The following is a 14,647-nucleotide window of genomic DNA, read 5'->3' on the forward strand; positions in this document are numbered from 1 at the left end:
GATTTAATGTAACAAGTCATAATGATAAGTTTAATTGAATTAAATTAGGTAGATATAATGTTAATATTAAAAGGAATAAAAAATAGAATAAAAATAAGCCACTGAAACTATCCTTAATAAAAGAAGAAGTCTTTTCAGATACTCAGTTTAACTTGCAAGGTACTGTCCTCTTCAATCTCAATTTCATGGTTTTGTCCACAAAGGTTGCATCTATCCCAAGTATATGGGTTCAAGTCTCTATATATTAAAGTTGTCCTTGAAAGGGGGCAATTGGTTAGGTTCTTGTAAATTTCAATTGACCTATGAATGGAGGGCGGTGTTACGGTCTCTCATTTTGAAGGCAAATGTGGAACTTTAATACATCACCCAAAATATCAGGATGATACTAGGCAAATGTGGAACTTGAATGGTGGTTTCCATGATGTGTACAATGCAACACCTTATCCCATGTTGCACTGGGCTCTCATACTTTCTACCGGTTTATGCTCTAATACGATTTATCCTACACCTTGAACCCAAAGCATAACACAATCATATTTCTTTAAAGTCTCACAATAAATTAATTTAAACCAAATTCAAATTTGAAAACCAATCTAAAGTCTTCAAGCGAATAAACTAAATGAAATGAAAAACAAGCAACATTGTTTACACTCCACATAAAGTCTTAAAACAATAATCATGTCACGATACTGATGTTCGATAACTAAATATACTCTAATTGGATAAAAGGAGAACTCCCGAAGTTTGATTTCCTCCTTCCCACAAGTTTGGAACTCTTAGCACTTAATCATCTGCAGAATGTAAAGAAATGAGTGAGCTACTACATAGTGAGTACATATCATATAAATCATTTAGAAACATTAACTTCATGAATTTTACAATATATTAGCTAAACTATGAAAGCATCCTACCAAAACACAATTAAAGAATCATTATATACATGTCAAAATAGGATAATCCCGCAAGTCATAAATCATTTAAAGTAGGTACACATTCTGCAATATACTTATAATAGAACTCATAAATTTTCACTTTTAAAATTCATTAATTCATCTCTAGATACAATTAATATTATAATTTGTCACAAGAACCATAACAACATCATTTTACTTAGTGAAAAATATCGTACTTTTTAGTTTGGTTGATTTATAGCTTCGATCCGTTAAACTATTTTTTTTCTTGAAAATTGGAATTTCATCGAAAACAGAGGGAACAGAGTTGTTACAAGAGGGTTTTGGCCTGAAGAACTAAACCACGGCAGAATCTCCAAACAGCCATCCCACCCCTAAATACAAAATCAGCACCCATCAACCATCAATTTTCAATATGAGCTGAATCTCCCTGTACAACCCAAAATCCCCACCTCCTGTACAACACGATTTTCACGATCAACCATCAATTTGCTTTGATCCAAAATCCCCACAAAAATCAGACCCTGACCAAAGCATCAAACACCTAAAGCTTTGGGATTAGTTCTTTTTGACATCCTGCGCAAACACGAAACATAATAACCCTTCCCTCACAACAAAATATCCAGAACAAAAGATTCCCACCCCACACACCCAGAAACACATCAACACAACCGGGAACCCAATCAAAATATCACTTAGCCAAAGACGATTAATTCATGATTGGTGGAATTAAAGGCCTAATTAAATATCATTATTGATACTTATGTTTGCAGTTTTTTTAATGAGATATTTGTTTTTGATATTCAGATAATTACTCACTATTTATTATGACTTAAAATATTTAAACTATTTTTTGTTTAAAAAAAGTGTGACTACTCTTTAGACATAGATAAGGAATCTAATTTTTAACATAGTTGTTCTAGTGAAATTTAAACTAAAAAAATAAGCTAATACAAAATAATAAATATTTAATTTTATTAGGAATAATTGATTACTTTAACCTAAGAGCTTTCTCTAATTAAAGATCCTTTTTCATTTTTCCCCCTTTTTCATTTTCTTTTTGTTTTTTGTATTTAACTATTAATTTAATAGTTGGCTTTTTTTCCTAAAACAAAAATTGGCCTTTTCCTAAAAATACCTTAGTTGCCTTGGTGGTTATAGAATTATTTTTATTTAATTATTAATATTATCTTAGTTGGTAATTTAAAATAACCTGTTATTTTATTTTTTTTGCATCAACAAAAAAAATGAAATAATTGAAATATTAACAAAATATTCCTTTTTCTGTTCAAATAATGATAAAATAGCACGAGTCATAAACTTCGTTTAGAAAACACTTCTATGTACCATCATTTAGATGGAATTTAAGTTTTGTTTCAATCTTAGACATTGCTACTTATGCTTTTGAAATAAGAAAAAAAATCCAATTATTTATATAAGATTGATTCAAAAGGTATTGGCCATTGTCCTTATCTCATGGATTATTTTGAATTTGTTTAGCTCGGACAAATATATATATGCCAACTCATATTATGTTGAAAGAGTTTCCAAAAGCCTTGCATAAAAGAAACGTCTTCCATGTTATGACATTAAACACTTAGCCACATCTCCAAGGAAAGAGTAGAAAGATAAATAAAGGATAACATCTTGTTTATTCTTATTTCTAATGACCTAGAGACGTGTTAATTATTCTGGGGTAAGTTAACAAAGATAAAGAGAAAATGATAAAATCGATGGTCTAATTTCTTATAACTTACTTACAGTTGCATAAGTGGACCTTATAATCATATTGTCTAGAATTGTAGATATTTTGTGACATTTATTGATGATTTTTTCCACTAAGGTTTTCTGTTCTTAATTAAAAAAGAAAAGTTTAAAACTCGTGATAAATTCAAGATATTTAAGAATAAAGTGTAGAAACAGTTGGGAAAAAGCATTAATATCAAGTTTGATAAAGGTGATGAATATTATGGCAACATGACATAATAGGATAGCAAAAGGATCCGTCTGCCAAATACTTAGAAAGTTGAAGAATAGTGCCCCAACACACTATGCTTGGTAGTATTGAACAAAATGACATGGTTAAAAGGTAAACTTGTACCCTAGAGGATATGATGAGTGTGATAAGTGAGGATAATTTTTAACAAAATTTGTGATAAGTGATGAAGTCCCACCAAAATGTTGTAGAACAAGTGCACCAAGAAAATCCACAGGATAAGGGAGCTTGCTCTTTCCCCGAGCATCTATCTTTGAAAGGGTGATTATAATACTGGCCATGTAGTTGATCGAAGACCTCCTAAGAAACTATTTCTCACCGGTCTTCATACTTTGAATTGTGGAGGTCACCGAATACCACACCCTTATTACTTTTTGTCAAAAATATATAGCTGGCATGAAAGCCATTACATAGAAGTATGTGGTAGAAGAGTTCACGTAAAAGTTATATAAAATTGGATGTGATAGACGTCCCTTGTCACCCATGTATGACTCGAACACCATACTCATAACTTTCGAGAATTTTTGGAATGCACATATATTTTCATCAAGTTAATGTTTTCTGATCTCGTCGCTAATTTAGCTTTATCATCTGTTAGAAATTCTGACTCAAATCTCAACTAGTTGGGATAAATTTTTCTTTTTATGTTTAGAAGATGTTGCTTGGTAATCAACTTTATTTGGCAGACAAGTTTACTTGATGGATAACAAGACTTCTTAGACAAAAGATCTAAGAGGAAAGTGATTCATGGTGGACAAATTTGTTGGTTTATAAGTAGTAAGGTTCACATGATAGGGTGGCCAGACACCTCATGACTCTAAGGGAGAGTGTTCATGGATGTGTAAATTTGGTTTTGTGAGTGATTGTGTTTAGTGAAACAGAGCGAGAATGGTCATGTTTGTTTGGGTTTGGGATTGTTTTGTGAGTTGAGCGTTGATGATTTCTTTGTTGATTGTAATTTGTTACAACTAACGAATCTTTTCTCTCATCTTTGGATCTGGGCAAGTTAAAGTGGCAGAATCACATTAAATTCTTAGATCTTGTATGTATAATTTATTATTGGATTATGATTCTATTTGCTTGGGATGTTAATTGATTGGGAGTTTATTGTATAAGATCATTAGTGAGTGAGACCTGTGATCATAAACTTCTTATCCGATTTTTTCCCAAGGATTTCCGATGATTAAATGCTTGAAAATATCGTCACACTGTGACATAATTTCAACCAGTAATGAAACGAAACAAGCATAATTTCAGCATACGAAATAAAAAGAGAAATGAAGTTCAAGCACATTAAAAGTTACAAGTAAGAAATTTTAGTCACCTGGAGTTAGTTCCCCACTGCTCCTGCCTGCATCTCCTGTGGAAAAAACAAGCAAGGAAGGGACTTTAAAAGTTAGAAAAAAATGGAGAGCAATTAAAAGTATAAGAAATTGCAGCTTTGCTTTGGCTTTTAGCCCAAGTCTTTTTATTCTTTAATTAACTCCTTTTCTGGTTTGCCATGACAAAATGAAACTGGCCAATAAATCACCTTCATTTCAAGGGAACAAAAGAGCAATTATAGAATTCAAGAAAATCTGGTTGTCATCATTTATTTCTTTTGCCAGAGAGAATTGCATTCTAATCTCGGCAAGGTTCTGCTCGAATCGCCCCAGCTTTTCTTGGTATTCCTGCAACTCCTCGTGGTTCATTTCTTTCTTAAGATCTTCTATCGTTGATTCCAAACTTTTCTGCTTCTTCATCGTTTTCTTGTTGTGGAAGCATCATCAGCAAATCAGGAAAAGGCAAAAAAGCATTCAAAAGTTGGAATCAATTCCGCAAAAAGAAAAAAGTTAATTAGCTACATAACTAACCTCAAACCTCCTTTTAGAACATGTATGCTTCTTGTGCTTCAAATCTCTCAGTTCACTTTCCTTCCTGGGAGCCCTGGGCTTCTTTCCTTTTCTCTTCACACTGCAGTCGTCAAGTCAATGTTTTGTCTTATTCACATGTAGAAGAAGAAGAAAACAGTTGTTCATGAATAAAGGACTTCACAAAAGAAAGAATTATATTTTACTATACCTTAAGGTTTCGTTGGTTGAGGATTGGCCGGTCTCAAAACACTTCATGTTTGTGTTAACAGGGGGCCGGAGAAATTGTGAGAGAAGCAGAGGGCACTGAGGTTTTTTCTTCAGGTCTTCACTATGTTTTTGGATTTTTGGGTGTTGGTGGTCGGCTTGTTAAAATCAAAATATTAATTTTAATATAAAATAACATTAATATCAAACTTTTTCCTTAGGGGAGATACTTACAAGCAAAATGATTTTTTATTAATTTACTTAGTTTTTTTTTAAAAAAAGTTAGCATTGTTAACTTTAAAAAGCGTGCAACTCTTTCTTACATATAGAATAGTTTTTAACGGCTTGCGCGATCCTTGAGAAGAGAACAAAGAATTTATTTTTTAGAACAATGAAGAATATAATAAGAGGGTAAAGTATTAGCTTCCAAAAAGTTTGAAGGGAGATACTTACAAGCAAAATGATTTTTTATTAATTTATTTAATTTTTTTTAAAATTAATATTATTAACTTTACAAAAACGTGCGACTCTTTCTTACCTATATGATATTCTTTAATGACTCGCGCGATCCATGCAAAGAGAATAAAGAATTTGTTTTTCAGAACAATGGAAAATATAGCAAGAAGCCAAAGTACTAGCTTCCAAAAAATTTCCAGGGAGATACTTACAAGCACAATTATTTTTTTATGAATTTATTTCATTTTTATAAAAAATAATATTATTAATTTTAAAAATGTGCGACTCTTTCTTACATATAAGATATTGCTTAAAGACTCGCGCGATCCACACGAAGAGAACAAAGAATTTATCTTTTACAACAATGAAAAAAATAGTAAGAGCCTAGGGCACAAGCTTCCAAAAAGCTTTAACTCTACAAAGGTGATATATATATATATATATATATAAACTATTGATAACTGTTTATTACTAGTATTTTTGGTGGGAGATGTTGACTAGAAGGAAACGTATATTTGTTGATCTTATTGTGCTAGTGAAAGAGCATATCTAAGTAATTTTCTATATGCAGTATCGCAATGTACCCACTTAATTTCAGCTTTTTTCTTCTTTTTAAATTCTAAAACAAGGTCAAATTTTGAAAAAAACAATTGAAAACTCTAAATAGTTCAAATTTCAATCATTTTTTAATTTTGAAAAATATATCATTTTACACACCACATTAATAAAAGAAATCAACAAATATACAAATTAAACAGATAAACCAAATAAAAGCAATAAAACTAAACTCACATATGAACTACTGTGCAATGACATGCAAACTTTTAAATTTCATAACATTAAAATTTAAATTTATATAATAATTGAATTCATTCCTATTAGCTAAGCTTTTAAAACAATTGGTCACTTAATTTAATATAAATAAAAAGTTGACCTATGGGCAACAATACTATGATGTGGCACTAATTAGATTGATGAAAAATATGTTAAACTTTATATATAAAAAATTTATACTAATCCAAGATACACTATAGTAGTAATTTAGAATATAAAAACATACCCAGCTCTTGATACGTGAGTTGACAATAAAAATAATACTGACTAGATTAATTAATCGAATTCAATGCCCAAGAAACTTCTTCATCCTTTTATAGTAACTCTCTAATTAGTGAGATCTTAATATTGTTGTAGACAAGAGAAGTGACATAGCATTATTGATAACTCTATTATATAGAGTTATTTAGCCACATGGTTTATTCAATTTTGTACTTATTGCTTTTCATTGCTTGATCACAAGTTAAAATGTCTTGGGTCTTTAAATGCAACTCCATAGAGGGAGTTTAGAATAGACCATTGTTTTAAATAGCTTATATTCTATTCATTTCAGAGTTAAGTGATAGTTTTGTATTTAGGATAGACATATACCTAAATATCTTAGAAAGCCAAATTAGAACACGAACGTAATGAGCATATTCTAATTATTTTGCATAGACATATGGAATTAGTTTTGAAAAGGTATGTGTGTAAGATCTAGACAAAGACTTGTAAATAATATGAATTCAAGGTTAGCCATGTATTCTATTAATCTAAGCTAAGGAGAATGATTAATATCAAATGAAGTTTTGAAAGATACCATAATCCTAGGCTTTTGAATTAATATCTCTCTTAGTGAAACTCTATTCTTTATTGTTTACTTAGTTTTAAAGATCATTTTTAGTTTAATAAACCATTCAAAATTGAGTTCTTGGATTAGATAGATTTTGTTATAAATTTAGTACTTAGTAAGAATAGTTACAAATCTTTGTGGAAAACGATACTCAATTTACTTTTATATTACTTGTACAAGCAAGTGCACTTGCCTGTATTAAACCGACCAACAATTACCTTTATATAGTGAATCCATAGTTCCACCCATCATAAGATTTAACTAGGGAAAACGTTTATGTGAAACCCCGATTTTACATTAAGTGAAATTTGGTAAAATTTGAGCATTTAATGAACAATATTTTGATTTGATTATTGGATGAGTTCTCTCAATCATTTGGTTATAATTTTCTTCATAATAAAGTGTTATATTTGTGGATGATTGATGGTTGAAAGAATGTAAGTGAAAGGAAACCTAAAGATTAGATTTTTGCATGTTATGGCATGAAGGGTCGATCCCTAGAAGTATTTTGGCTCAAATTAGCTGCTGGAAGTGTTAAAGATCGACCCAAAAGGTTAATGGGTCGACCCCTAGAAGATAAAATACTTAAAAAAGCTTTTGGAACCAAAAAGATCAACACTCGATTGTTAAAGGGTCAATCTTTACAAGTTAAAACCTAAAAATAGCTATTAGAAATAAAAAGAATTGACCCCCTAAGGTTAAAGGGTCGATCCCTACATCCTTGAGAAGAAAAAATAGATTGAGGGATAGACCCCTAAGGTTGATCCCTAAGGTCTAGCTGGAAAAAATAATAATCCCTAACTCGAGCCTTACTTCTCATTATTCATTTCTTCATCCTCCATTCACTCTCCAACAGCCTCCAAACCTTTGTACAACCCTTCAAGATCAAATTTAGCAAGGACTCAACCTTCCAAACTTGAATCTAAGGTGAGATTTAGTGTTTTTACATTTGAACCCATGGTTATTACCTTGCTCTATATTTATATAAATTTCAACTTATCAATCCTTCATTAAGTTGAGTATTTTGGGGGGTTTTCACTTTTCAAAAAGGTTATGGAGGTAAGGATACTTAAGGTGGTAAAATAAATGATTTTGGTTTGAAGGTTTGAAGCTTGTTGGAATCTAAAAGAAGAATATTTGATTACTCGACTAGTTTCAAAAATGGGTTTGATAGAAACTATAAGGTTAATGGTAGGATTTATTATGCTAGGTGATTGTTAAAACTCAAAATCATAAAATAAGCAAGGTTTGGCAAATCAAAGCTTAGGAAAAATTTGCTTCGTATCAAGGTAAGTGAGTAAATCTTTTTAAGTACTTTAATACATAAAGTGAGTATATTTTATGATTTATTTACCTTTGCATGATTTAAATGACATTGATAAAAGAATTGGTTTCAATATTTGGTTCAAACCTTTTCAAGAAAGTTTTGAATCTACTATATATGTAAATATAGTATTATGTATTAGTTTTGAACAAAAAGAACATTATTTAAAGAAAAAGAATGAAATGAAGGTGTAATAGAGTTTGAACCTGTATAGGAGATAGACAGACCAGCACTGTGAGACCTTGACCTCTATAGGCTCATAACTAGGCATAGACGTAATAACACGAGCTAGGGGTAATTTCGTCATTTCTTTAGTAAGCCCCTAAAAGTAAGCTTTAAACAATATTATGGCCTAAACAGGCCTAAGGCATAAATGAATGATGAAAATATGGGTAAAATGATAAGGAAATAAAAAATGATGAAAATATGAGTAAAATGATAAGGAAATAAAAATTTTGATGATTCTCATGGTAGGGGCAAAATGGTCATTTTCACCTTGGGTTAGAATTTTTAAGTTTTCATGAACCCGAACATTTTTAGACCATTATGGACCTTGTCCCAGTGTCAAAAGAGTAAAAAGATTGCATAAAAGATTGGAGGAGAATAAGCTAATTTGTGGAGGGGCATTTTTATAATTTCCAAAGGAATGGATAAGCTTGGGCTATAAATATCTTCTCCTTCCAGCAGCTTCTTGAATTTTCAGCAGCTTTTTCCTCTTCTTCCTTTTTCTCTTTCACGTGGCTTCCACCCTCCATGAAAGCTTGATGTGAAGTTTTCATAACTCTCTCTCTAGCTCTAATTTTCATACCTTGGTGCCCTTTTGACTAGAACCATTGTATTCTTTCACTCTCTCACTTTAAAACCCTTGAAAATTCCCACTTCCATACTTTCTCTCACTAACTAGGTGTTTTGAGAGAGAAAAAAAGAAAAAGCCCCTATAATAGCTTGGGAATTGTTGGAAAAAAGTTCAAAGTTACAAAGCTAACAAGGTGAGTAGTAAATTAGTATTGGGTTTTAAGTGTTGATAATGTCTAGTGATTGGTTTGTGAGTTTTATTGTTGAGATTGTGTATTGACTCTAATGTGACTAGAATAGTGGGAATAGATAGCCATTTAAAAATGGCAATTGAAAGCTAGCTAAGAGATAGCTTTTAGAGTTTATAGTGTGAATTAACATAATGGTGATGTTAATGTAATGGTAGGTTCCAACGAAGTTCCATCCTTCCAATTAGACCATTAGGGGAGAGATAGTCAGCTAAAGGCTTAACAAAATACCGGTGAGTGGACTTGCATTTCAAACTTGTTTTAGGAAATATGAATGATTTTATCCAACTTGTCTTTGAAAATGTACCTTGGGAACAAGCCTTTGGTGAAGTGATTTTATATTGTGAAAATATGCTATACAATGGGTTATGTGTTATCACAATATGATAATATGCATGATATGCATTGGGTGCTTCTTTGTATATTGATGTGGACCTGGCTATGTGCGAGTAAGAGTGCACATAAGCCGTTGCTGACCTGGCTATGTGGGAATGGGAGTGCAAATAAGTCGTTGCTGACCAAGCTATGTGCGAGTAGGAGTGCGCATAAGCCGTTGGATATGAGATGATGATGATGAGAGGGTGTACATGATGATTGATATATTTATATATATATATATATATATATATATATATATATATATACATATATGGTATATGGTTATAAATGCAAAAATGTGAGCATTTGATTTGTTGAAATTTGGGAGTTTACATGTGTTACATGTTGCTATTGTTATTTTAGCAAGATGACTTTGTTTTAAGGGAAAAGGAAACTTTTTTCTTGATGTTCTAATTCTCGCTGCAGCGAGAAACTTTCTGTTTTGAAACCCAAAATTTCGCTACAGTGAGATTGAATCTCGCTATAGCGAAAAACTTTCTGTTTTTCTCCTCATTTGGTTCGGTTGCTACCTTATTTTCCATTTCTTTGGTACCATAGTTGAGCATGGACTTCCAATATTAAGGAATAAATGAATTAAGTTTAAAATGAAGAGGTTTGGTGAGAAACCCTCAGTCAGTTAAAAAACCCTCAGCTAGATGATAATTAAGTCAAGTGTCGCTACAGCAAAAATTCATTCTCACTGCAGCTACGCTGCAGTGAGAATGCCTTTCCACTGCAGCGATGACCCGTCGTTTATTTGACTTAATTCGCATGAATGCTATTAAAGTTTTCACTCTGCAAATCCTTTGTTGAGCATGGACTCTTTTCAATAAGTGATTTTTCTCATGTGGGGTTTACATGAAGGGTTTAATAAGAACTAAAATAAATTGCATTGTTTTGAAAAATGAATGCATCATGATTTCGTTAAACATTCCTTATGATATGCTTGTTCCCTTCTTGTTCACTCACTGGGTTTATACTCACCGTTTTCAACTTCATGTTTTCAAATCAAGAGGCAGCCGGTAACTAGGACGAGATGTCCTTGTAGACTTGTATCCATATTTTGGTATGTGTCTTGGCATTCAATAGCTGTACATTCGTTCGAGTCTCTCTGCTGGAAGTCGAGTATTCTTTTGTTGTGGATAGATGAACCTAATGTAAATTATTAAGATACATGTTGTGAACAATGTATATACACTTGTTTGGTATGCCAGTATGAGGTGGCAATGTTCAATATTATTTTGATTCTAAGTTATGAAATGTGACTTAACAGTTTATGATGTAATGATGAGCATGTCAGATTAATAGGGTTGCTTGGGCTTAGTGGACTACGTCCATTGGGCCCATGCGCGTGTCATGGCCTGAAATTTTGGGTCGTGACAAGCACCATCACCAACATATAGTGATTCAGGGCCATCATATTTCATAGAGAAGTCTAAATTTTGTAATTTGTTGGTGACATGACGAGATACCAAATCCATTAGCCAAATGTTGGGTTTTCAATGTTAACATTATTGGCTTACGAAACAGGTTGTCAAGGCTTAAGTTTCAAGTAGTTCTTGGCAAAATGACTTGGTTTGTCACAGAACTGAGACACAACTCTAGAAGTGGTTGGTGAGGCACGCTTAGGAACAATATTTTGAGGCAAACATACAAACTTGAACTTGGAGAAATTTCCATTACAAGTGTTTGGACTTGAAAGGAAGGGATGCAGTAGCTGACTTAATGACAACGTGAGTAGAATGTATGTTGAACTTTGAGGAAGTGTTGATAACTCTACTATATAGAGTTATTTTGTAAAACCCGACCCTATAAATACATGTCATGACATACATGCATTGAGTAGCATGTTATTACGCTAGAAAAGCACCTAAGAATAGACGAAACCTAATATTGTACCTAACGGTACACTTAAATTGATTTAACCTCGAACTAGTTCAAATAGGAATTATAGGATGAAATTTAATATTTTATAGTCCAGGAATGACTAAAAATGATTGTTCGGAGTTCGAGGGTTCATTTGGGGTAAAATTAGAAATTTTGATATTCAAGGGCAAAATCGTCATTTTACCACCTAAGATAATAATTTGATCATGGAGTGAAATTTTTGACCAAGATTAACTATTTGGAGTATAATTTAATGATAGGAAGTGAAAAATTTTAATTCTGGTGATTTTTGGAGTGTAGGGGCAAAATCGTAATTTTGCCACCCACGGACAAAATTTGAGATTTTGAGAGAATTTAGATCAAATTTGACAAATTGGAGAATGGTATGAGTATAAGGGATGAAAAATATGTCTATGGGCAATTTTTCAATTTTTGGGGCAAAAATGTAATTTTTGACTTTTACGGGGGTAAAAGTGTAAATTTCAAAAATTACTCCACCGAGACTTTGGATGAGTCTGAGAATTTTATCTAAGCTATGAATATATGAGACAAGTGTATGGTGAAAATTTGGAAACAAATGGATGAAATTTTAAAAATGGGCCAATGGGAAAGTGACATGTGGCATTTTTTAATGATATAATATTATTTTAATGAAAAATCAGCCCATTTAAACCCAAATTTTAAGTGCTGCCCGGCCATAAGGAAGAACAAGAGAGGAAATAGAGAGGAAAGGAAGAAAAAAAGAAAAACCAAAGAGAAACAAGAAAATTCAAAGGGAAATTCGCGGTTTTCGACCGTTTACGCGTCTAACGGTAAGATTTTTCGATTTTAGCTTGATTTCTACCTTTCCTATGCCTTTATTTCCATTTAGCATGCTTGAGGAGAGAGATCAAAAAGTGATATCAAGGGCTGGACGAAATTCTAGGGGAGAGAAATTGAAATTTTTAGGTTTTGATTTTTAGTTAAATTGATAGTTTTAGTTAGTTAAATGTGTTTAGAAATTAAATTGGGCAACAAATCATTAAATTTTCACAATACCCACTCTTGGCTGGATGCTCAATGCTGTGCAATGATGATGAATTGATTTTATTCTAAGGGAAATGAAGAGAAAATGATGAAAAAAGATTAAACGTAATAGAAAAACAAAGTAGAAAATTAACCGAGTTAATGTCCCATTTTTGGCCGAATTTTCCAAGGAAGGGAGTGAGCTGATTTTGTTGTTTTTAGAAGGTTATTGGCTGATATTTAATGGTTAGAAATGTTGGAGAGAGAATGGGATGATTTAGAGCTAAAATGGAGCGCGTTAGCAATTTATCGGGCAAAGTGCCAAAAATAAGTTAATACCGAGTTTAAGCCGTTTTAGGCTATTGCATTTCATACCATGCATTAGTATAGGATTTAAGTTAATTATATAGTGATTTAGCATCAATGTGATGAATTGTGTAAATTTTTGTAATGTGTCTAGGAGGAGAGCCTTCCAGAAAAGGCAAAGAAGTCGTACCCGACGAGTAGTGATCGGGGCGCTTAGAAAGCTTTTAGTTTGTACAAACGGTGAGTAAACTTATTATTATTGTAAATTATCTAGAGTTTATTTTTAAATGCCCTTTATGTATTTTATGAAATGAGAACGAGATTAAAACCGGATTTTTGATGTTTTAGGAATAAATGTGACAAATAAAAATATATTATATTGATTATGAAATTGAGTAATTGGAGGCTACAAATTGACTTGAAAAATATATATTTTTCTAGGAATGGCTTATGAGAAATGAGTATATGTGGCTATATTTTGTGAATGCATTGGGAAATTTATGTAAGTTGTTTTACTATGCAGGCTGGATAAATAAATAAAAGCCACATTATACTGTCGAAATTTTATTAAAATTGGTGGGTTAGTCACTGCAGTGACGGGTTTCCGTGGACTGCCTATTAGAGGGGCACGGTAAACCCAGTTATATAGTTACTCCGGTTGTAGAGGCGAGGAGGGTAACTCCTGGGGTAGTATTAGAGCTCACTTCACGTCGAACCCCCACGTGAATGTGTAACTCGGCCAACGCCAAGGAACGGCTGGTTTTTAAAAATAAAAATGTGTTTCACGTGTGAATATTTTAACACCCTTGGCGGTCTCGGTTAGATGCCTCGGCCAAGGTATCCCCGAGGATTAGTTTTGGCTTGAGCCTTGTTTTAATAAAAAACATAAGCCTTAACAATTGTTTTGGTAAATTACAAATATTTTATGGTTTAAGAAATAAATTGAAAACATTATGAAATGGGTTGAAATTTGTTGTTTAAACTTGCCTCCATTTTACTCGCCTTTAGATATTTATGATAATGTCTGTTTACTCATTGGGATTTTATAATCTCACCACCCTCCTTTCCACCCATTTCAGGTTCAGTATAGACTGTAGATAGCTTATCTCATCGAGGACTACCATTGGATCTGCATTTTTCAAACCGTAGGTTCACAGTCCTCTTTACTTTTGTTTATTCGGGGGCCCTCTTGTTATTGTAAATTAAATTAAATATTTTGGCTTACTGTATTTCAGTATGTATAAATTTATTTAGCTTTTACGCTATAAAAATTATTCACGTATAACTCTATAAATATTGTTTTATAAGAAAATAGAATATTTTCCTTGATATTTCTTTTATTTTTTTATTATATTCAAATAACCGTAATTTCGTTTTAAATGAAGATTTTAGACTTTTAAACTCATTTTGAATATGAATTATGTGTTTTGTACTTGTATATTACGTTTTAGCCAGTTTCGAAATTTTTGAGAAAAAAATGACCAAAATACCCCTGTGTGGCGAAAATTTTATTTTGATTGTTTTTGATCTAAAATAGTATATATTCTCTAAAACTCGATATTTAACAATGATTGCTCACAGGAAAGGAAAGAAACTGATATGTAAGCCTTGCGGGGTT

At 32.1% G+C, this 14,647-nt stretch overlaps 1 long non-coding RNA gene across 2 annotated transcripts; it reads right to left on the reverse strand.

Moving 5' to 3' along the window:
* Positions 1-509: 509 nt before the first annotated feature.
* Positions 510-5,136, reverse strand: LOC108662681 (uncharacterized). Of its 2 annotated transcripts, XR_016027379.1 has the most exons (6): positions 4,969-5,136; positions 4,761-4,860; positions 4,439-4,655; positions 4,232-4,267; positions 1,226-1,487; positions 510-791 (listed from the first exon to the last, which is right to left on the reverse strand). It is a non-coding gene; the product is annotated as an uncharacterized LOC108662681 (long non-coding RNA). The 2 variants fall into 2 exon arrangements; XR_001928637.2 differs by lacking the exon at positions 1,226-1,487 and having other exon boundaries at positions 4,969-5,134.
* Between the last annotated feature and the right edge of the window lie 9,511 nt (positions 5,137-14,647).

This window comes from Theobroma cacao, chromosome 7 (genome assembly GCF_053813885.1).
Source record: "Theobroma cacao isolate CCN51 chromosome 7, ASM5381388v1, whole genome shotgun sequence".
NCBI lineage: Eukaryota > Viridiplantae > Streptophyta > Magnoliopsida > Malvales > Malvaceae > Theobroma > Theobroma cacao.